The 22,040-nt window shown below is 43.5% G+C and overlaps 1 pseudogene across 1 annotated transcript; it reads left to right on the top strand.

The window, feature by feature from the left end:
- Positions 1 to 441: 441 nt before the first annotated feature.
- LOC104613303 (putative disease resistance protein RGA3) lies at positions 442 to 21,328 on the top strand (annotated as a pseudogene). The gene is made up of 3 exons (XR_016068517.1): positions 442 to 4,448; positions 4,602 to 4,822; positions 21,006 to 21,328. The product of XR_016068517.1 is annotated as a putative disease resistance protein RGA3 (transcript).
- The last annotated feature ends 712 nt before the right edge of the window (positions 21,329 to 22,040 follow it).

The raw sequence follows: 22,040 nt of genomic DNA, 5'->3' as shown, positions 1-22,040 counted from the left end.
CCTTTCATCTTCTTAAACCAGTAAACGAGCTGGGGTCTTGTGCTTCTCGTTTACCTTGATTGATCTATTTTCACATTGCAATAATTGAAACTGCTTTGATAATAAGACTAGAAAAGGACCTTGATGTGGCTCATTTCTGAATTTAATGAATGAATTATTGCTAGTTATATGAAATTAAGGCTGTATTTGGTTACAGTGCAAATTTATTTGCACTAGTACAAATACATAGAAGTGCGCAAATGTAAAAAATGCAAATTCTGGTTTAATTTTGTTTTAGTTTTTACTTTATTCTGTTTTATGTCTTAATTTATACTGCAATCAAACAAAATAAACTAAAATTTGAAATAAAAAATTGGTCAGAATTTACACTCAAATCATTTGCACTGCAACCAAACACAGCCTAAAGGGATAACAATCTATTCAACAACCACCACTCATCTCAAGCACAAAAAGAGTAGTATTTTCATTTTGTTGCTTAGGCTTGCAAGGAAAAGAAGGCATCAGTTATGGCAATAGAAGTGATTATATCTCCACTGATTCGGGCGATGCTTGACAAATTGGACTCCAGTGCTATGAGCGATTTTGCATATCAATGGAGCACCGGGAAAGAGTTGAAGGACCTATCTGAAACCCTCCGATTGATTTACAGAATGGCTAGTTCTTTAGAGGATATGCAAGGAAGAGATCCATGCTTGCCGATTTTCCTCGGATATTTAAGAGAAATTGTTTTCAGAGCCACTTCGACATTAGACGAGTTCATCTATGAAGCTCATCGACAGAGTTTGGAGAATGAAAACAAATCATCATGGACTGGTGGAAAGGTACGCCAATTCATCTATTTATCTTCCTTTGGAAACCAAATATTACGTCGACATGAGATTCCGGCATTCATAACTAATATAAAAACTGAGCTGGTTGAGATCAAAGAAAAGACCATATCCACCTATCAGGACTTGATCAGCTCAGATAAATGGAGGCCTGATGAAATGGAAAGGAGGCTTCAAACAATTTCATCACTAGACAAGCGTGTTATGAGTGGCTCCATGATTGATGATAGAGAAGTTTTTGGTAGGCGGGAAGATTCCATCAACATAATAAACATGTTACTTTCTGATCAATATAATAACAAGACAATTACTGTCATTTCCATAGTTGGGATTGGGGGGATCGGCAAAACAACACTTGCTCAACTTATTTATAATGATCAAGAGGTAGTAGGGCATTTTGAAGAAAGAGCATGGGTTTGCGTTTCTGTAGATTTTGATGTTGTAAGAATTACTAGAGCAATTCTTCAATCAATAACCAGGAAAAAGCAGGATATTGAACAACTTGACCCACTTCAACGTGAACTGCAAGATAGGATAAGGGGGAAGAGATTTCTACTTGTACTTGATGATATATGGAGAGATGACCGCAAATCCTGGGATGCCCTAAGGGTTCCATTAAAAGTTGCAAAAGAAGGAAGTAGAATTATAGTAACCACTAGATTTGTGAGAGTTTCCTCTGTCATGGGTGCTATAGAAACTCTTCATTTGGGTGGTTTGCCAGAAGAATCTTGCTGGGAATTGTTTAAATTGAAGGCTTTTAATAATGAAAATGCAGTGGTAGATCCAATCTTAGAAGCAATTGGTAAGAAGATTGTTGAAAAATGTAAACGATTGCCTCTAGCAATAAATACACTTGGAGGACTTTTATGCAATGAATTAGATTTGAACAAGTGGGAATCCATCTTAAAGAGTAATATGTGGGAGCTAGAAGGAGATGATACCTTTCCAGCTCTACTACTAAGTTATCATCACCTTCCAGCACATTTGAAACTGTGCTTTGCATATTGTTCTTTGTTTCCTAAAGGGTATGAATTTGACAAGGAAACGTTAATCCTACTCTGGATGGCCGAAGGTTTTGTTCCATCTAGACAAATTGACATTATGGAAGATCTTGGTAGCAAATATTTTGACGATTTGTTGAATAGGTCATTTTTCCAATATTATGGTGGAAATAAATTTGTGATGCATGATCTCATACATGATTTAGCAGAGATAGCTTCAAAGGAGATGTATTTGAGAGTGGATGAAGGAAAATCAAATACCCTTTCTGAAAAGTCTCGTTATATATCAACAGTTTCTGTCCAAATGAAGTCAGTGGAAAAGGAAATATATAAATGTAAGGAATTGTCCACATTGCTGTCATTAGAGAATTGGGCTCTTGAGAAGGATACTTGGCATATCCCTCCTGACTTGTTCGAACAATTTAGATGCCTACATGTATTGGATTTGAGTGGAAATAGATTGAAAAGTTTACCGGATTCAATTGGAAAATTGAAACATCTACGGTTGCTTAACCTCAACCGAACTGGCATTCAAGTGTTGCCCGAGTCGTTGTGCAACCTCTACAATTTGCAGACTTTGATGCTTAGAGATTGCAACATCAATGAGTTCCCTAAAAGCATAGGAAGCTTAATCAACCTCCAATGCATAGTGATGGGATATTTTATGTGGCATAAGTTCACTGAAAGAGGCATTGGGAGATTATGTTTTCTGAAGACTTTACCTGAGTTTCAGGTGAGAAGGATTATTGGCAATAACAATAGCACAATAGAAAAGATAAAAGAGTTATGTCATCTCCAAGGAAAGGTTTATATCAAGGGGTTAGAGAATGTAGTTGACTTTGAGGAGTCTAAGAAGGCTAACCTCTTCAATAAGCAGAGAATCGATCATTTAGTGTTGGAATGGAACAATATTGATGGTGACAATCAAGGAAATGAAGCACGTATAGAAGCTGTACTTGAGGGCCTACAGCCTTATATGGGGTTGAAGGGTATCAAAATATATGGTTATTCTGGCTTAAGATTCCCAAACTGGATGATGAAGGACCTCTCGTGCTATGATATGTTGACCGTTGTGAATCTATGGAATTGTAACAATTGCAAGCTCCTCCCTCCTTTTGGCAGTCTACCCTCTTTGAAACAATTGTATATATCCGATATGAAGGGAGTGGAATATTTGGGTAAGGAGTTTTATGGAAATAACAGGGGATATCAAAAGTTGGAGATTCTATGGCTCCGGAATATGAAACGTTTGAAGGAATGGTGGGGAGCAGATGATTGCGAATTTCCTTGCCTAAGAGAGCTTTGGATCATTGGTTGTCCCAAATTGATGAAACTCCCCCCTCTCCCTCCCACCGTGAAAAGTGTAATTATTCCCTGGTGATGTATGTATGTATGTTTGTTAGACTTTCGTCCAAAGTTTTCATCAGTTTCGTCAGAATCATCATTAAAATGTGTAGGGATTATAGTTGATAAGGGCAACTTTTGGACCCTAATATTAATAAAAGTAATACTTTTAATAAAATTTCAAAAATAGGTTAATTTTTTTAAAATAATACCAAATAAGGGCAAAAATACTGTTCATCTTCTTTCTCTTGTAGATCATTTATTAGTGCCGCCACCCACCGTCGCTTTCGGCAATCTCTGGCAATGCCTCCACCTACATCCGCCGCCTCCGTCCACCTCCGGCAACGCCTCTGCCCACCTCCGCCTCCGGAGGTTCTTAGAGTGATGCTGCAGAAGCCCCTAGTCAATGACAAGGTCCCAGTATGTACTTCCCGCTGCTGAAATGACAAGGTCCCAGTATTTTAATCTTTTTTTTTTAAGAAATTTGCTGCAATTCCAATTCCCAGATGATATTCAGTTGTAGCTGTGTCGTCCTTTGGTCTAGAACGCGTTTGATGATCTGAGATCTTTCTCCAATTCGTGAAAATATGAAGATACAGTAGTAGTGATAGGCTCAAAATATTGAATCAAAAACCATTTCCGCTGCTGAAATGGCTAATAAAATCCTGGCGGTGAACCATTTCCACCAGATCTGGGATTTTTCTCTAATTTGTGAAGATACGAAGATACAGTAATAGTGATAGGCTCAAAATATTGAATCAGAAACCATTTCTGCTACTGCAATGGTTGATAAAATCCTGGTGGTGAGCCATTCCCGCTGCTGAAATGGAGCAGTGGGATGGGAGGACCTTGTCATTGATTGGGGGATTTTGCAGCGTCACTCTAAGAACCTCCGGAGGCGGAGGCGTTGCCGGAGGTTGTTAGAGGCGGCATGGGCAGCAGCACTGATAAATGATTTGCAAGAGGAAGAAAATGAACAATGTTTTTACCCTTATTTGATATTATTTTTAAAAACTTAACCTATTTTTGAAATTTTATTAAAAGTATTATTTTTATTGATATTAGAGTCCAATTGCCCTCATCAGCTATGATCCCAAATGTAAAAACATTTCATGTGACAGGATATTGAGTTGGATACATCCCTGCCCTCAACAATTATGTGACTCTTGAGCACAAATACTTAAACATTTACTCTCAAACAATATTGCCGCGTGCCGGAGGAGTCGGAAGATATTGTTGGCATCCCTCTCACAATGGAGTAGCGTTTTCCTGGCTAGTAAGTAAAAATTACTCAATTTTGTGGCTTCTTGTTCTTCTTCAACTTGTTCTTCGAAGAGAATTGGTCGGGCAAGTCATGAAACCATGTCCGCAAGTTAGATCTCTAAATTGATTGATAATAATTTTATCTTCATTTTCATTCTCATCTCAGCATTCTCTATGAACTATGATGCAACGCCAACAAAACTAGAAAACCTAAGATCTCCGATTCCACCACGATGGGATCGATGTAGCTGTGAGGTCAGTGTGAGGAGCAGGAGCAGGAGCAGACTCCAATTGCGCCTGGTATCCTTTCTTGGGCAGAAAGAGGCCTGGGGCTAGGAAATTAACAAGAAAACAGAACATGTTGGCCCACCTCAAATCTAAATCCAGGTACACCCCACTTATTGATTACTTCGCTAGCTCTGTGTTTACGGAATTACGGGACTGTTTGATCATTTGAAATTTTAGGCTTAGTTTGATTGCGGTGCAAATTTCATTTGTAATGGTATAAATGCCTGGGACTGCAATTAGATATTGAGTAGATCTGGCAATCGGGTTGGGTAGGTTGGGTTCGGGTTGGGTCGATGCATTTCTGGGTTGATTTCGGGTTAGGTCAAGATTCAGGTCGGGTTGGTGAATGCTAGGCCCTGATCCTAAACATTCAGGTTAGGGTTGACCCACGAGTCAATTTGACTCAACTCTATCAATTATTGAAAATTTAGAAAATGAAACATGAAGAATTGAAGATGTCAAATAAACTATTAAATGAATTAATCTAAAATTCTTATCCTGAAAAGAAAGTTTGCATTCAATTGATCTTTATGAAAGAGAAGATTGATTCTTCCTCCAACAAATTTACCAACAACTACAAAAAACTATAAAATAAAAAAAAAGTCAACAATAAAAGTAAAAATTAAATACCAAAGAATAAAACTAATGTAAATAGATGATCAGTGATTAGATGGCCAAAAGATATATATGCAAATGTTCTAAACTTTCAATAAAAATTAAATAAAAAATCAAAATAACTTTAAGTTCAAACACATTCCATCATTTCTAAATTTGTTCCTCCTAAAACTCTAATGGACTTGAAGCTTCCGATGATGATCCTTCAATAATGCTTAACTTAGAAAAGTGCACCTCTAATCCCGTCATTTCCTTGGTTTCATTATCATCTACATTTAGTCAAAGAAGATAAAACATTAAATCATTAATAATGTAAGAAATATATTTGATTATTAAATAAAAATATATATTATCATCTAAATAAGTTGTAATGTTTGAAACAAATCAAAATAAAAATTTAACTGACCATGATATCCAAATGACCAATTACGAGTAGTGATCAAAGCTTGGGCATTTTCTGGCAAAAGAGAACCTCTCCATTTGGTTAGAACTCTACCTCCCATACTAAAAGATGACTCTGAAGCAACAATAATTATAAGAATACTTAATAAATCCATTGTCATAAGAGATAGATTAGGAAACCGACACTCGTTATCTTTCCACCAAGAAAGAACATTCAATTGTTGCCTGTGATCAAGTGTCTATGTTCATCCAAATATACATCCAACTCTGACTTATTTGAATTTAATTGCTCTTTCTCAAAGTAATTAAATTCCTACATAAAAAAATCAATAGTCATAAGTCTTAAAAATTATAAATATAATGAAATATAGAGGAAATAAATTACATTATACGCACTAAACTTTACAAGAATGTCGTCATTTTATCTAAATCAGTTCTAACATTATTATTCTCTGTTGAACGTGTAATTGATGATGATGCACTAGAGTTCTTGTTTGCATATCATTAAAGATTCTGCACAACTGATTATAAAGATAGGTTGATTTTGCATTTGCAGTTTCCTCATTTAATTTTTTATAATAAAATTTCACAAGTCCCATTTTGTAACGAGGATCAAATATTATAGCAAATGCAAGCACCACACTATGGCAATCCTAATACTTATCAAATTTACTCTTCATTCTTCGTGCCATATCACTTATAAAGAGATCTTGATTCTCCATTTCTTCAAGTAAACACAATTCAATCTTCCAAATACTTTTAAAGTATAAATTTGTTGTTGGGTATTCAATTCCCGAAAAAAGATTTGTGATATCATAAAAAAGCTTCAAAAGATTGTTAATCTTTTCAACCCTTACCACTCTTCATCTGTTGGACACCAAATATAATTTTTGTCTACACTTTGCAAATTAACAAAGGCTCGACGATAGATGAGTGCCCTTTCAAGCATCATATAAGTGGAATTCCATCTTGTTGGACAATCCAACCATAAACCCTTGGAACAAATACAACCCCCATGCTTTACACAATCTTCAAACTTTATCTTCCTTGCCTCCGATCCTATCACATATTTCACTTCCTCCCTTATTTTATATATAGAATCATCAATCACCTTCAAACCTTTTTGTACAATAAGGTTCAAAATATGAGCATCACATCGAATATGAAAAAAATCACTATTAAAAGGCAAAGAAGATTTAAGTTGATCACACAAAATATCTTGCATATTATCATTGCACATTGCATTATCTAAGGTAATTGTGAATATTTTGTGCTAAATTCCCCATTCTTTTAATAAATCATACACTTTTTCCATATAAAGCAAATGCATTGTATGGAGGAGGAACATGACAAAAGTTCAAAATTTTGCTATTCAACTTCCAATTATGATCCACATAATATGCAATGAGACAAAGGTACCCTTGAGTAAATGAAGAAGTCCACATATCACATGTCAAACAAATCCTACTAGGAACATTATTTAAAGCAAGTTTAACTCTTTCTTTCTCTCTCTTATAGATTTTCAAACAATGTGCTTTAGCAGTGTTTCTAGTCAATGTTTTGACATCTTCATTTAGATAACACCAAACATTTCTTGTCCCTTCATGCTCAACATATGAAAATGGATACCCATGTCCTATAATAGATAATGCTATCAATTCTTTATAAACCTCAAGATTAATTTTTCTAGCTAATTTCCCCTCTTTAGATATCATTAATTGAAGAGTCTGCGATGTATACCTTAGAACAATGTTTGCACTTTGCTCTTAATTTTTTATCTTCAAATTTATCTCCTCCAATAATTTCAAATTCTTTCCAAACCTCAAAAGATGTTCGTCATTTTTTTGAAGCATTTGAGGAGTCCTCCACGATATTACAATCATCATCACTATCAACCACGTGCACAGAAGATATGATTTACTCTTGAGAACTAAAATACAAACAAAACAAAGACAATGAGTTAGTAAGCAAATGACATTTTTTTTTATGAGTTTTATTTTTGAATGAATTATTCATTAGCTAAAAAAAGCAACAAAAACATTTTGGATCAATAAAATTTAAAAAGAAGATTAAAGAAAATGTACAAGATTAGGAAAAAATTAAAATTAAAAAAACAAGCAAATCCTATTTTTCATTCCTTAAACCATATTTTTAGAGAAAAATGAAAAAGAATTTTATGAAAATTTGTGTTCATTCATCATTAGGAACATATAACTTAAATCATTAAAACCATTAAAAATAATTAAATAGAAAAGAAAAGATTAATTATACCATTCATCATTCTATGCAAAATAAACCATTAAAAATAATTAAATAATTAAAATCTATTAATAAAAATTAAATACATTAAATAGAAAAAAAGAGTAAGAAAACAAACCTTGAAATTCGTGGTGGTTCGTTGTTCAACAGCAACACCTTTGAAGTTCTTGAAAAAAATAAAGCTTATTCTTTTGGCTAAAACGTAAAAGTGAGAATGGAGAAGACTAAAGACTAGAGAGACTTTTAAAAAACAAGAAAATTAATAAAGGAAAGTAAGACATGGGCGAAACTAAAAACTGGTTTCTTAGTTTCACTCTAATCCGTAGATAGACTCCTAGCCTCCTAGCTAGGCTTATTGTTAGGCTTTTAGCTTAATCCTATTCCTATTTCCTAGTCCTATTGGTAATAAGACTCTTTGTAACTATAATTACAAAAAAGACCCCATCCGAGCTTTAAGTTTTACTTTTACAAACCTTGTTTTAGGCTGACCCAACGGGTCACCCATGACCTACCCGACCCGAACCGGACAGAATCGGGTTGAGTCAGGTTCGGGTCAAGCACACTTTCGAGTCAGGACATGGGGACCCTAACCCTATTTTTTCAGGTGGGTTAGGGTCAGGTTCATAGGTTGGGTCAACTTTTTGTCGGGTTTAATATTGAGTGTAAACTTAAATTCTGATTTACCTTTGTTTTTTATGTGATTTTGTAGAAGTAAAAAATGAAGTAAAATGATGCGATCTCCACCTTATATGAAATATAATAATCGAGGTAGAAGAATATTATTTGTTGGGAAATGAAGCAAGATGATGTCATTCTCACATTTTATGAAAGTGAATTGAGGTAGGAGTAAGCTGATGCAAATTTTATACCGAAAAGCACGGACATGTTCAATACAGATTTCTGATTTCCACTGCAGATTTTTAAACATTCAAAATATCAACAATCCACACTCTATGCATCAACGCCCCCCATGAATTTCTGACCTGGCACCTACCCCAACAGTACTTTGTACCTACAAATTCTGACCTTGGACTGAACTGTCTCCCAATTTTATATCAGCTATATATTACTGTCAATGAAAGACAAAAAATATAAATTTTGCATCACAAAGTACATATCAAAATACAAACACACAAAACTAAACCAGTCACGGCCAACGATTAAAGTATTGAAACATATCGCACGTATCCATGTTCATCGTCATGGGTATGGAATACACCACCAGGTATGTATCCCACAAGTCATGCATATACAATATGATACACTTTCATATCGGGTCATATGGCGCTGTAATACGATCCAATACGCACCAATATAGAAGTGTATTCACGCTTGGTTTGACAAAACTATATATTAACTTCTTTTGGATTGTTTTTCATCTTTAATAAAAAATAAAAAATATATAATTATAGAAACTGAAATAAGTAATTTAAGATTTAATTTTTCCAAAAAAAATTAATAAATACTAAAAATTAGTATATTTTATCTACCTTAAGTGATTTATATATTTTATTTACACATAATTATATGTTAAAAATGAAAACATAGTTACTATTTGAAAAATAGAGTTATTATATAAAAATACTAAATAAATAAATTTTCCCAATAAAATTAATAAAAACTGAAAATTATAAATAATTTATTTTATCTACCTTAAATAATTTATATGTTTTATTCTACAACTATATGTTAAAAATGAAAACATATTTATTATTTATATAAAAATACTAAATTAATAAATATTCCCAAAAAATTAATAAAAATTATAAAAATTGAAAGAGAGTGACAATTATTTATGATGTTTGAATGTCTAAAGTCCCAACATTGTTGATTGTAATGTTTCTCTTCATATATATCTTATTGAAGTATGCATTTCTCGTGTGTGTACCTTTTTCATAGATAATTCAGCTTTCGATTTAGTATTATTGATGTATTTATGTGATTTCTATGCAATTCCTTAGCGTATCCAAGCGTTTTTGTATCTTTCATTCATTTCCGTGTGTTTCTAAAGCAAATCCATGTGGACAATGTCTATATCCAATTTATCCGATACGATACCTGATGATGCGCAATCCGACAAGTCTTACCTGTCAATGACCTTGCCTCTGAACTGAGTAGTAGGGAACCTGAAACGGAGAAGATGAGGAAGTTCCGGGGGGAACCCGGTGTAAAGGCTCCGAAGCTCAAGTTAGAATCCTTCAAAGGCAAGATAAAACCAGATAGCGCAAAGTTTGCATACCCTGTTCTTGGGGGGTAGAGAGCCTTTTATAACCACCTCGCGCACTCACTCCTAGGCTTCTGTCAGGTCGGGTATGATTACTTCCGTGCTTCTGCCAATTCGGGTGACATCACCTCTGCCACCATCTCTGTAACTGGAGATGGCGGTGGCAGGTGACGGTGGCAGGTGGCCGTTGAAGTGCGGCTGTCAAGCGTCAGATCCCAAGTCAGTTAGGTGCGCTGCCCCTGGATACAGACTCCTTCGGTGTCAGGTACGGTGCGGTTTGTCTAGTTCGGCGTTCTGGAGGCGAAGTGCTGGAGCGGTGCGCGAGGCGAAGTCTTGAGTTCGGATAGGGGAGTGTCCCGAACTGCCATGAGGCGGGCCAGTTCGGGTCACTGCTTTGTGTGGCTCGGGGCCAAAGGGAGAGTTCGGGCTCCTCGTAGGGAGTTCGAGCTCTTAGTAGGGAGTTCGAGCTCTTAGTAGGGAGTTCGGGTTCTTAGTAGGGAAGTCGGGCTCCTCGTAGGGAGTTCGGGCTCCTCGAAGGGAGTTCGGTCTCCTCGAGGGGAGTTCGGACTGCTGGCTTCTTCCCTTTGGTGTTTGCACCCTGGGTATGCTGCTTTAAGTGCCGAGCTATTTGTTTTTTGCCACGTGGCGTGATTGCGAGGTCGGGCCAAATCTTCCTTCATCAATTGCCCCCCACTCCTCGTGCTAAGGGTCTTGCCCTGGTGCGGGGAGTTCGCAAGGTGTCAGGTAGATTTGCCCTGTACTTTGAATCTTGGTTCTGGTGGCGTGAGGTGCGTTGTCAGGTTCCTTGGGCTTCTTCGAGCGTCCAAAAGGCGGGAAGCGTGCCGGCCTACCTAAACGCTGATAGATGTGGCGGCGCACGCTTTATTTCGAAATTTCAAAAAAGCGCGCCACTTGGGAGGCGCGATAGCAGGCGTCTTTTCAAATTTGAAAAAACGTGTCGCTGCCGCTTTTATTGAGGAGACGTGCGCTGGCGTTCCGTCAATTTCGAAAAGACGTGCGCCGGTGCTCTGTCAGTTTCAGAAAGACGTGCGTCGGCGCTCCGTCAGTTTCAGAAAGACGTGCGCCAATCACGTCTCAGACTCGGGGGGCGTGCAGTCAGTGCGGCCGTGGGCCATCGGATTGGCTTTGATCTAAGCCGTCGCTTTTCGGTCACTGTGAGTATAAATAGCGGGGGGGGGGGGGGGACTCCAGTCACTGTCACTTCTGTATTTCTCTCGAGCTCGCGTCCGAGTTTCAGCTCGCATCCAGTTCGCGTCCAAGTTTTTTTAGTTCGCGTTCAAGGTCTTCTGCTCGTCCGAGCTCCTGTGGTCTACAGCCTTTTTCCAGGTGAGTACTTTCCTGGATCCCATCCCACTCCCCGATGTCTAGCTTGGATGGCTCAGATAGTCCTTCCAGCGGGTCTGATGCAGGTTCTACGAACCAAGTTGCATCCGCTGATAGCCCTAGTGAGCCAGAGGTAGAGCTCGAGGAAGAGTTTGAACTCGTAGGCCGAGGCACTTTGGGTAGTTTGGCGTCCGCCTCTCGTCGGGGTTGGATGTTAGACAAGTTTGGTCCTTCGACCATGACGCCCGAGGGGCTCCAATCCCTCATTACCTACTATAACTTGCCCGAGGAGTACGCTTATTTCATACCTTCGGGTAGCTTTCCTTGGGAACACGGTCCTGATGAGATCGTGATATTTCGAGAGCAGCTCGCCGCGGGGCTGCGATTGCCTTTCCATCCCCTCCTTGTCGAAGTCTTGAACCACTTTGGTGTGACGGTCGGCCAACTTCACCCGAACTCCATTCGAAATTTGGTGGGGACAATCTCCTTATTTTGCGAAGAGAGCTTTCCTTTGGACTTGAAGATTTTTTCTTCGATCTTGACTCTTAAGAAGCAAGCGGGTCCCCTCCTCGGGCATAGGCGGGCATACTACCTGTCTCCTCGCCCGGGCTTTAAGCTTTTACATGAACTCCCCAACAAGGTCCTAGCATGGAAGCGAGACTATTTTGGGGTGCGAAGTGTGCTGGGGTGGCCGTTTCAGACCGGGTGAGGGATGGCCTTTCCTGACTCCGGGGTCACACTTGACAAAGAGACGGCGAAGGGCCTCCGGCAATGGGCGCGGCTTGGGCTGAAGTGTCAACAATATCTGACGGAGGCCAAGCTCATTGCAGCCGGCCTGAGCTCGTGTAGGTTCTTCACTTAGAGATTCTGTCTTGCTGTCTTTCTTGCTTTTTACTGATGGCGAACTTCTTTTCGCAGGTGTGATGGATTCTCGAGGGACCCGGGGTGGGCACTTGTTCCAAGGTATGAAGAGGAGAAAGCGGGTTGCCAAGTGAACTCGCGCCAAGATGCCCCCGGATGCGGAGCCCGAGGTGCCAGACTATCCGCCAGAAGATCTGCCCAGGGAACCCGAGATGGTTCCTCCAATGTAGGGGCCAGCAGGGGGCCCTTATGCTGAGACTACTTACACAGGGGCTCCCACATACTCCGGTGCTCCTGCTTACTCCGAGTCTGCTCATACGCGAGCTGGGCCCTCGGGCTCGGGGACCTTGGGGGATTTCAGGAGTGTGTTGTCACCGATCCATGCTCTTCAAAAGAGTAAGGAGGCTATTTTCCCCGAGGAGGTCGCGGCGTGGATTGATCTCCCTCTGCATCAAGTGGCTTGTCGTGCCGTTACCCATGCCATGGTGGTAAGTGTTCTCCCTTTTTTAGAGCTCTTTGGCTTTCATTTTGTTGGTTCTTTTGATCACTCGGTTCCTTTTGGTAGGTGAATTCTTATATTCACGCCTTGGCGGCTTAGGTGGAGAGGAGCTCGAGGCAGGCGTGAGCTGCCGAAGAGGCTCGTCGCGCTGCCGAGGAGGTTGCTCGTGCTGCCGAGGAGGCTGCTCGTTTTTCACGGGTCTGGCAGGCGAGGTCTCAGAGAGATGTCGAGGCCATGGGAGTGGTGGTGAAGCACATGGCGGACTTGAGGCTGGATCTACAGCATCAGGTCGAATACCTTCAGGAGGACATCAGGGAGAGGACGCCGATCTTTTCTCAAGGTATCGAAGATGCCAAGAAGAAGGCTGTCGATGAGTACATTGCTTCGTCGGGCTTTGATGATCTGATGGTGGATTCATACAGGAGGGGTTTTAAACTAAGTCGGTGGATGACCCAGAATATGTACCCCGAGCTCGATATTAGCGCCATATCTACTTCGTGCATAGCTCAGGAGATGGCCAATGCTGTTGACGGTGAGCCAGACTCCGAGGGCGACGCGGGGCCTTCGGGTATTGTTGAAGTGCCTTCTGATAATGAAGAAATAGCTTCGGGCTTGTAAATTTTTTTTTTATGTACTACCTTACTTTTGAAATGGAATGACTTTTGGTTAAGTGTTGGTTGTTCTTTCTCCCGAACTGAGCATATTTGCCGAACTAATCATACGTCCGATCTGTTTCCTGTCCGGGCTACCGCACTCCCTAACTAATCATACTCCCGAACTGAGCATATTTGGTGGTGATTTTATCCACTTTGCTTGGCGGTCTATAGGTAGTATCGCCTTAGGTTGATGATGTTCCATGCTCGGGGTACTTGCTTACCCTCTAAGGTTACGAGCTCGTATGCCCCCCTGAGTGCTTTCTTTACTCTATAGGGTCCTTCCCAATTTGGTCCAAGTTTTCCCACGCCGGGTTCGGGTACCATGATCTTACGGAGAACCAGGTCGCCGACGCGGAAGCTCCTCTTCTTTACTCTGGCGTTATAGTACCGAGCTACCTTTTGCTGGTAGGCCGCAGTTCGGATGTGCACGAGGTCTCTTACCTCATCCAGTAGGTCGAGGTTGGTGCGTAACTCGTCTCCGTTTGTCTGCTCGTCGTATGTTTCTAGTCGCAGTGTAGGTACTTCGATTTCCGCCGGGATTACCGCTTCGGTGTCGTAGGTGAGGTTAAAGGGGGTTTCTCCCGTAGCGGTATTTTCCGTGGTTCGGTGAGCCCACAGGACACTTGGTAGCTCGTCCGCCCACAACCCTTTAGCTCGGTCTAGTCGTGCTTTCAGTCCGCGGATGATGACTCTGTTCATTACTTCTGTCTGACCGTTTGCCTGTGGGTGTGCGACCGACGTGAAGTTCTGACGAATTCCCATATTTTGGCACCATTCTTGGAACTTGATATCCTCGAACTGTTTGCCGTTGTCGGAGACCAGTACCGAGGTAGCCCGAAGTGACATACTATGTTCTTCCAAAAGAAGTTCTGTATGTTTCGGGCTGTAACTGTTGCCAGAGGTTCAACTTCTATCCACTTTGTGAAGTAATCTACTGCCACCACTAGGAACTTTCTCCCACCTGTTGCTGGCGGGAATGGCCCCAGAAGGTCGATGCCCCATTGTGCAAAGGGCCATGGACTGGTGAGGTACTTGAGGTCGGCAATAGGCTGATGGTGGATATTGGCATGTTTCTGACACTTGTTGCATTTTTTGACGGGCTCGACGGCCTCTGCCTTCATTGTTGGCCAGTAGTATCCTTGTCGAAGTGCCTTTTGAGCGAGGGCTCTGCCCCCCAGGTGTTCGCCGCACAAGCCTTTGTGAGTGTCGCGGAGTACGAACTCGGCTTCGGCAGGTCGCAAGCAACGCAGGTAGGGGAGCGTGTAGGATCGTCGGTACAATCGTTCGTCTATTATGACGTATTTGGCTGCCTGGCGCTGCACCCTCTTGGCGGCATTGCGGTCCGCAGGGAGGGTTCCATTTAGCAGGAAACTCGCGAGTGGGTCGATCCAGCTCGGCTTTGCTTCAAGGACGGGAGCGACCTCTTCTGCCTCATCGAGAATGCTGGGCCTAGGTAAGTCCTCTACGTACACAGTTCTCATGGCGTTGTGACTCATGCTGGCTAACCGGGATAGAGCGTCGGCCTCAGTGTTCTCTGACCTCGGGATTTGCCTGATGAAGTGTTACTAGAAGTTGAGCAGACCTCCTTTACTTTTGCTAAGTATGCGATCATAGCGAGCTCGCGTGCTTCGTATTCGCTTGTAACTTGATTGACCACGAGCTGGGAATCACTGTAGATAACTACGTGCTTTGCTCCGACCTTGTGCGTTCAGCCCGGCTATTAGTGCCTCGTACTCCGCCTCGTTGTTGGATGCCGCGAACTCAAAGCGTAGTGCGTATTCCAATTTTGTTCCGCTCGGGCCGCGTAGCACTATTCCAGCCCCGCTACCCTACTAGTTCGAGGAGCCATCTACGTGAAGGATCCAAGGCTCCTCATCCCAGTTCGTGTGTGACCTAACCAGGAGAGATGCTACACTGGCTGCTACTTCACGAGGTTCGGACTCTATTGGTTTGGGAGCTCCGAGCTCGCCTGAACTGGGGATCTCGAGCTCGACCGGCCCAAGGGTTTCGAGGCTAAACGTGCACTCGGCGATAAAATCAACCAAGGCTTGGGCCTTAATAGCAGTTTTTGGTTTGTACTGGAGGTCGTACTCGCTGAGTTCGATGGCCCATTTCGTCAGTCTACCGGAAACCTCGGGTTTGAGTAAAACTTGCCTCAGAGGTTTGTCAGTCAGGACGATGACGGTGTGAGCCTAGAAGTACGGGCGGAGTTTCCGAACTGCTATCACCAGTGCGTATGCTAGCTTTTCTATTTGCGGGTACCTTCTCTGCTCCCTACAAAATTTTACTAACATAATAGATGGGTCGCTGGACCCGGTCTGCTTCTTTTATTAGTACCGAACTGACCACTTCGTCTTTTGCCGAGAGGTACAGTTCTAAGACCTTGCCCTCCTCGGGCCGGGCTAAGATTGGCACACTAGCGAGGTAACTTTTTTAGCTCGTCAAACGTGAGCTGGCAGTCTTGGGTCCATTCGAACCCTTTGCCTTTGATTTTTTTGAAGAAGGGTAGGCAGCGGTTTGCCGACTTGGACATGAAGCGGCTTAGAGCGGCTATGCGGCCAATTAGCCTTTGAACTTCTTTTACATTCCGGGGTGGTCTCATATCTAGGATGGCTTTTATCTTGTCCGGGTTGGCCTCAATACCGCGCCGATTGACAATGTACCCTAGGAACTTGCCCGAGGTGACGCCGAAGACACACTTGTTAGGGTTCAACTTCATGCTAAATTGACGCAGGATTTGGAAGACAGAATCTAAATCTTGTATTAATTCTTGTGAAAACTGTGTCTTGACGACCATGTCGTCTACATAACATTCTATTTTCGTGCCAATCAAGGGGAGAAATAGCCTATTTACAAGTCTTTGGAAGGTTGCCCCGGTATTTTTTAATCCGAAGGGCATGACCTTGTAGCAGTATAGGCCGAACTCGGTTATGAAGCTGGTTTTTTCCTCATCGGACTGGTCCATCCTGATTTGGTTGTAGCCTGAGTAGGCGTCCAGGAAGCTTAGCAACTCATGTCCCGAGGTCGGGTCCACTAGGCAGTCAATCCTTGGGAGGGGGAAGCAATCTTTCGGGCAAGCTTGGTTCAAGTCGGTGTAGTCGACGCACATGCGCCACTTGCTGTTTGCCTTTTTCACCAGCACTGGGTTGGCTTCCCAGCTCGGGTAATGAACTTCCCTTATGAAGTCTGCTGCGAGGAGCTTCTCGACCTCCTCGTCGACCGCCCTCTAGCGCTCTGGGGCTAAGTTGCGTTTCTTTTGTCTAATGGGTCAGTTCGGTTCGTTCCTCGACGGAAGCACCGATCTGTAGTGTGCGAGCTGGATCTGTAGCCGAAGTCGGGACTGCGACCATTTCCTCTGTGGGCGAAGCTCGTTCCTCGCCTTGCTCTGCAGGCTGCTCCAATTCGAGGTCGTCGGCCACCTTGGTTTTTCCCTTCAGGGCGGCAACATAACACTTGTGGGACTCGAGCTGGTCGCCCCGCGCTACCCCCACACCAAAGTCTGTAGGAAACTTCATGGCCAAATAGTAGGTGGAGACCACTGCCCGCAGGATATGCGTGATTGGCCGCCCTATTATGGCATTGTATGGGGAGGGGGTCGCGACCACCAGGAAATCGTGGTTAACTCTGACCGCACAAGGCCATGTGCCGACTTCCACAGGTACTGTTATTTTTTCGAGGGGTCTGACTTCCTCTCCGCTGAAACCCACCAGAGGAGTGTTCGCGGGCTTCAGCTCGCTCCACTGTAACTGTAGCTGGCCAAATGCTGACTTGAAGAGGATGTCCACTGAGCTGCCCGAATCTACGAGTACGCGTCTGACCTCGAAATCGATGATCCTTAGTTTAATGACAAGCACGTCATCGTGGGGGTAGTGGACCCCTCGCGTGTCGTCTTTCGTGAAGAAGATTGGTTCTTCGATCTTTGGTCTTTTTGGAGGTTTCCGTTCCTCGAGGGTCGCTTCGCGAACTGAAGTCTGGGCTGCCGCCGATGTACACCTTGCTACCACCGAACCTCCCACAATTACATGGATGGTTCCCCGAACTAGCCTCTCTTCTGGAGGCTGTCGCTGCAACGGTTCGGCTAGTCTGCTGCTAGATTCGGGGGCATCCTTTTCGTGCTCCCCTTGTTGACCTGCCTTATTGTTATTATTGTTATGCTGTACAAAATTTCTTAAGTATCCGCGACGGATGAGTCCCTCTATCTTGTCCCGGAGATTATTACACTGTTCGGTACTATGACTGTGGTCTCTACGGAAACTACAATACAAATTCTTATTTCTCTCATTTGGATTTCCCTTTAGGCGAGGTGGCCACTTCACGTATGGGGCGTCCTTGATCGTCATTAAGATCTCGGTCCGCCTCGTGTTTAACAGCGTGTAATCCGTCCGAACTGCTAGGGGAGCTCGGAACGACTGGTTCGGCTTCGGCTCTCGGACCGGGTTTTTTCTGTCGACTGGGTTGGAGGGCTCGCCTTCCCTCTTTCTTTTCTCGTTCCCGCTTTCAGTTCGTTGGTTGATTTCTTTCTCTGTCCTCATGAACTTGTCCGCGAGCTTGAGGAATTCGGCCACGGTTGCGGGCTGGTTAGCTACCATGTGCCACTTGAACTCTTTGTGCGTTACTCCTCTCTTAGTCGTCGCGAGCTGCATTGCGGGGTCTAACCGCGGTACCTGTAAGCATGCTTCATTGAATCGCTTGATGTAGCCCCGGATGGATTCTCCTTCCCTTTGGACTACTCCGAAGATGCTTTCCTCTGTCCTAGGGCACCGTTTGCTGGTGACAAAGTGTGTGGTGAAGACCTGCACGAACTGGGCCCAGCATTTTATCGACCCGGGGGCCAGGTTCCTGTACCAAGTGCGGGCTACCCCCCTGAAGGTGGTGGTGAAGGCCACGCACATGCACGATTCACTGGCCTTGGTGAGGTGCATTTGGGACTGGAAAGCGTCAACATGGTCATTGGGGTCGAAGGACCCATCATACTTGTCCAAAGGTAGGAGCTTGAAATCCCTGGGCATGGGGACCGCCAGGAGTTCTGATGTGAGGGGGAAGGAACTGAGAGAATCGAGGCAGTTCGGCGACTTCGCCGGCGCCTTCGTTGTTGAGTGGGCCTGGTACTGGCGCTGCTGGCCTCTGTGTTGCCGAGCTCGATGGGCCCGGAATGCTGGTATTCTACTGCCAGGGCGCCGAATCGGTTTTTCGTGAGCGGGAACTCGGGCTTGGAGCGCCGAGGTGCCGATCTTGCGGGCGAGGTTCCTGACCCGCCTGCGAGCTGCGAGGCGGGGATGATTTTTCTCTCTCTTCGGCCTGGGGACGAGGCCTGGCTGTTAGGGGGGTTCAGGGGCCGGGAGGCCTTTCCCTGGTGGGGGCGTCCATCCTGTGGGGAGGCCTTAACCGGCCTCGGAGCAGGGTGCCGAGGTGGAAGTAGTGGTTGGTTCAACGGCAGTTGGGGGAACTGTTGTTGATAGTGATACTGGGAGATGTTGTGCAGTACTTGGTGCTGATGAAGCTGGTGTTGTTGGAACTGTTGCATTTGGGCTTGCATTGCCCGCATGCACTGCATCAGGTCGTCCAACCGGTTTTGGCTGGCTGCCAGGGGGACGGCAGTTGGTTCAGTAAAGGTTGTCTCAATAGGGGGAGGAAAGGGGATGCTCATGGCAGGAAGGTTTACGGGCGCCATTGCTTGTGGCGCATTCAAGCTGGGGATCCCATCCATCGAAAGGGGGATGGTGAACTGTCCAACGCACACCACGGGGACTTGAAGTTGTTCCCCGGTGGTGTTTGTCTCCGTACCACGTCCGGCGTTGCTAGAAGAAGCCATGAGTGTTGGGTTTTTTGGAGAAAAGAGGTTATGAGAGTTTGGAGGGAGGCTTTTTGAAGCATTCCCACAGACGGCGCCAATTGATGATGCACAATCCGGCAAGTCTTAGCTGTCAACGACCTTGCCTCTGAACTGAGTAGCAGGGAACCTGAAATGGAGAAGATGAGGAAGCTCTGGGGGGAACCCGGTGTAAAGGCTCCGAAGCTCAAGTTAGAATCCTTCAAAGGCAAGATAAAACCAGATAGCGCAAAGTTTGCATACCCTGTTCTTGGGGGGTAGAGAGCCTTTTATAACCACCTCGCGCACTCACTCCTAGGCTTCTGTCAGGTCGGGTATGATTACTTCCGTGCTTCTACCAGTTCGAGTGTCATCACCTCTGCTGGGGCAGAACCGCCACTGCTCTTTTTTTCGGAGCCATCTCTGTAACTGGAGATAGCGGTGGCAGGTGACGGTTGAAGTGCGGCTGTCAAGCGTAAGATCCCAAGTCAGTCAGGTGCGCTGCCCCTGGATACGGACTCCTTCGGTGTCAGGTATGGTGCGGTTTGTCTAGTTTAGCGTTCTGGAGGCGAAGTGCTGGAGCGGTGCGCGAGGCGAAGTCTTGAGTTCGGATAGGGGAGTGTCTCGAACTGCCATGAGGCGGGCCAGTTCAGGTCACTGCTTTGTGTGGCTCGGGGCCAAAGGGAGAGTTCGGGCTCCTCGTAGGGAGTTCGAGCTCTTAGTAGGGAGTTCGGGTTCTTAGTAGGGAGGTCGGGCTCCTCGTAGGGAGTTCGGGCTCCTCGAAGGGAGTTCGGTCTCCTCGAGGGGAGTTCGGACCGCTGGCTTCTTCCCTTTGGTGTTTGCGCCCTGGGTACACTGCTTTAAGTGTCGAGCTATTTGTTTTTTGCCACGTAGCGTGATTGCGAGGTTGGGCCAAATCTTCCTTCATCAATACCTAATACTGGTACTTTGATCCTTGGCCCCATTCCACCCTTGATTACATACATGTGCATAAGCATATATAGATATATGTAGATACATATTTACAATGCATGCATATACACATACATGTGCATTAATTTTTAGTGTGAGTTGATTGACTAACCTGAACATGGCCCAAGCTTGAGCTCCACCTAAGTACATCAAATTTTAGTTTGGATTGGGTTCGGGTTGAGTAGTTCAGGCTTGACCTTGAACTTTAGGCCTAATTGTTAAGGTTGGGCCTAGATTAAGCTAAAACCTGGCCAAGCCCACCTAAGTTACACCCTTATCCTTCATTCCTCCTCCCTCTTCATTGGGCTAGCCCATTGCCCATACCCAGAACCTCCTTACTGGAGTGAAGGCAGGAATTGATATCAAGTCTCTACTACAACCAGCTAGCGACCTTACAAAGTAAGCATTTGGCATTTTATATCAACGGTCATGAAAAATCTCTACATTACATTTCACTATTAGTATTTTTATGGGTAAGCAAAATTAATAGATTCATATACAAATCGCTTGCACTGAAATCTTTTCTTAACATAGTTCATAGAGGTTTTAACCTTGTTGTATTTCTACTGCCACTACTACTAACGCTTATGCATTGTCATTGAGCTAAATTAAGTTATTAATTATTTTTGTTCAAATAGTAGGAAACACTCAGGAAGAAGAGATTGGCAAGTGGAGAAACAGGAAGAAAACATAAGACAAAGCAACACAATAGCACCAACAGATTTATGGGGCAAATAGAGAAACAGAGGAGAAGTCCACTACTGAGAGAATGCAGTTACAATTCTCACAACCTTTTCACTAAAACCCTAGCTTCCAATTCATCCAAAATTCTCTCTCTTTGTATCTCACACTCTTGTTCTCTTTTCTTGACCCCCAAGGATATAAGATAACTTTCTAGGTTATTTATATGAAAAAAACCCAAACTAGATGAATCCCACAAAACTGCTCAAAAATGAATTCACAAGTCCAAGGAGATCTGACTGCAAATCTAGAGATCAGCAAGATTGAGACGTACGAGCCCAGCCTGCAAAACCAAGCTACTGCAAGTCTGGATGGCTAGTGAATCTCGCCGGTTCAGATGAACTGTGAGATCCAACATCCTGCAACATTGGATAACCTATGAGATCAGATACTTGTGAGATGAGACCTATACAGTATACACGATTGATTCAACTGCAATTCCCTTGGCACTCCAAGTCCATATATCACGGGAGCACCCCAAGGTGATCAGTCGTGGGCTACAGTGGCCCAATTTCTCCCCTTCCACCACAAATTATTATAAAATGGGAAAATTCCTGATAGTTACCCTGCAATTTAGGTTGAATGTCATTTTAGTTTCCGAAGTTTAAAATGCGACAATCTAATATCCAAACTTTTGAAATGCAATAATTTAGTGCCTATGTTAATGGACCATCAGTTATGTATATCATGTGATCTCATGTACAATTTAAGACTTTTGAAAATGTCAAAATTGCCCTTAGAAATAAAAACATTGTTCATCATCTTCTTTCTCAAGAAAATGAAAGAACCCAAGCTCTCAACAGTCCAGACCATCATTTCATGACGAAAACTCAAAAGCCCAAAATAAAGGAAAAGACAAACCCAAGTTTTTGAAACCCAAACTTCATAAGCTTACGTCACAATCCTCCACTCTCCAGAAGCTTGCATCCATTGTG

This window comes from Nelumbo nucifera, chromosome 4, assembly GCF_055504915.1.
Source record: "Nelumbo nucifera cultivar China Antique chromosome 4, China Antique-T2T, whole genome shotgun sequence".
Lineage (NCBI taxonomy): Eukaryota > Viridiplantae > Streptophyta > Magnoliopsida > Proteales > Nelumbonaceae > Nelumbo > Nelumbo nucifera.
Note: the sequence above shows the minus strand (reverse complement) of the source record. Positions and strands in the feature narration are given on the sequence as shown.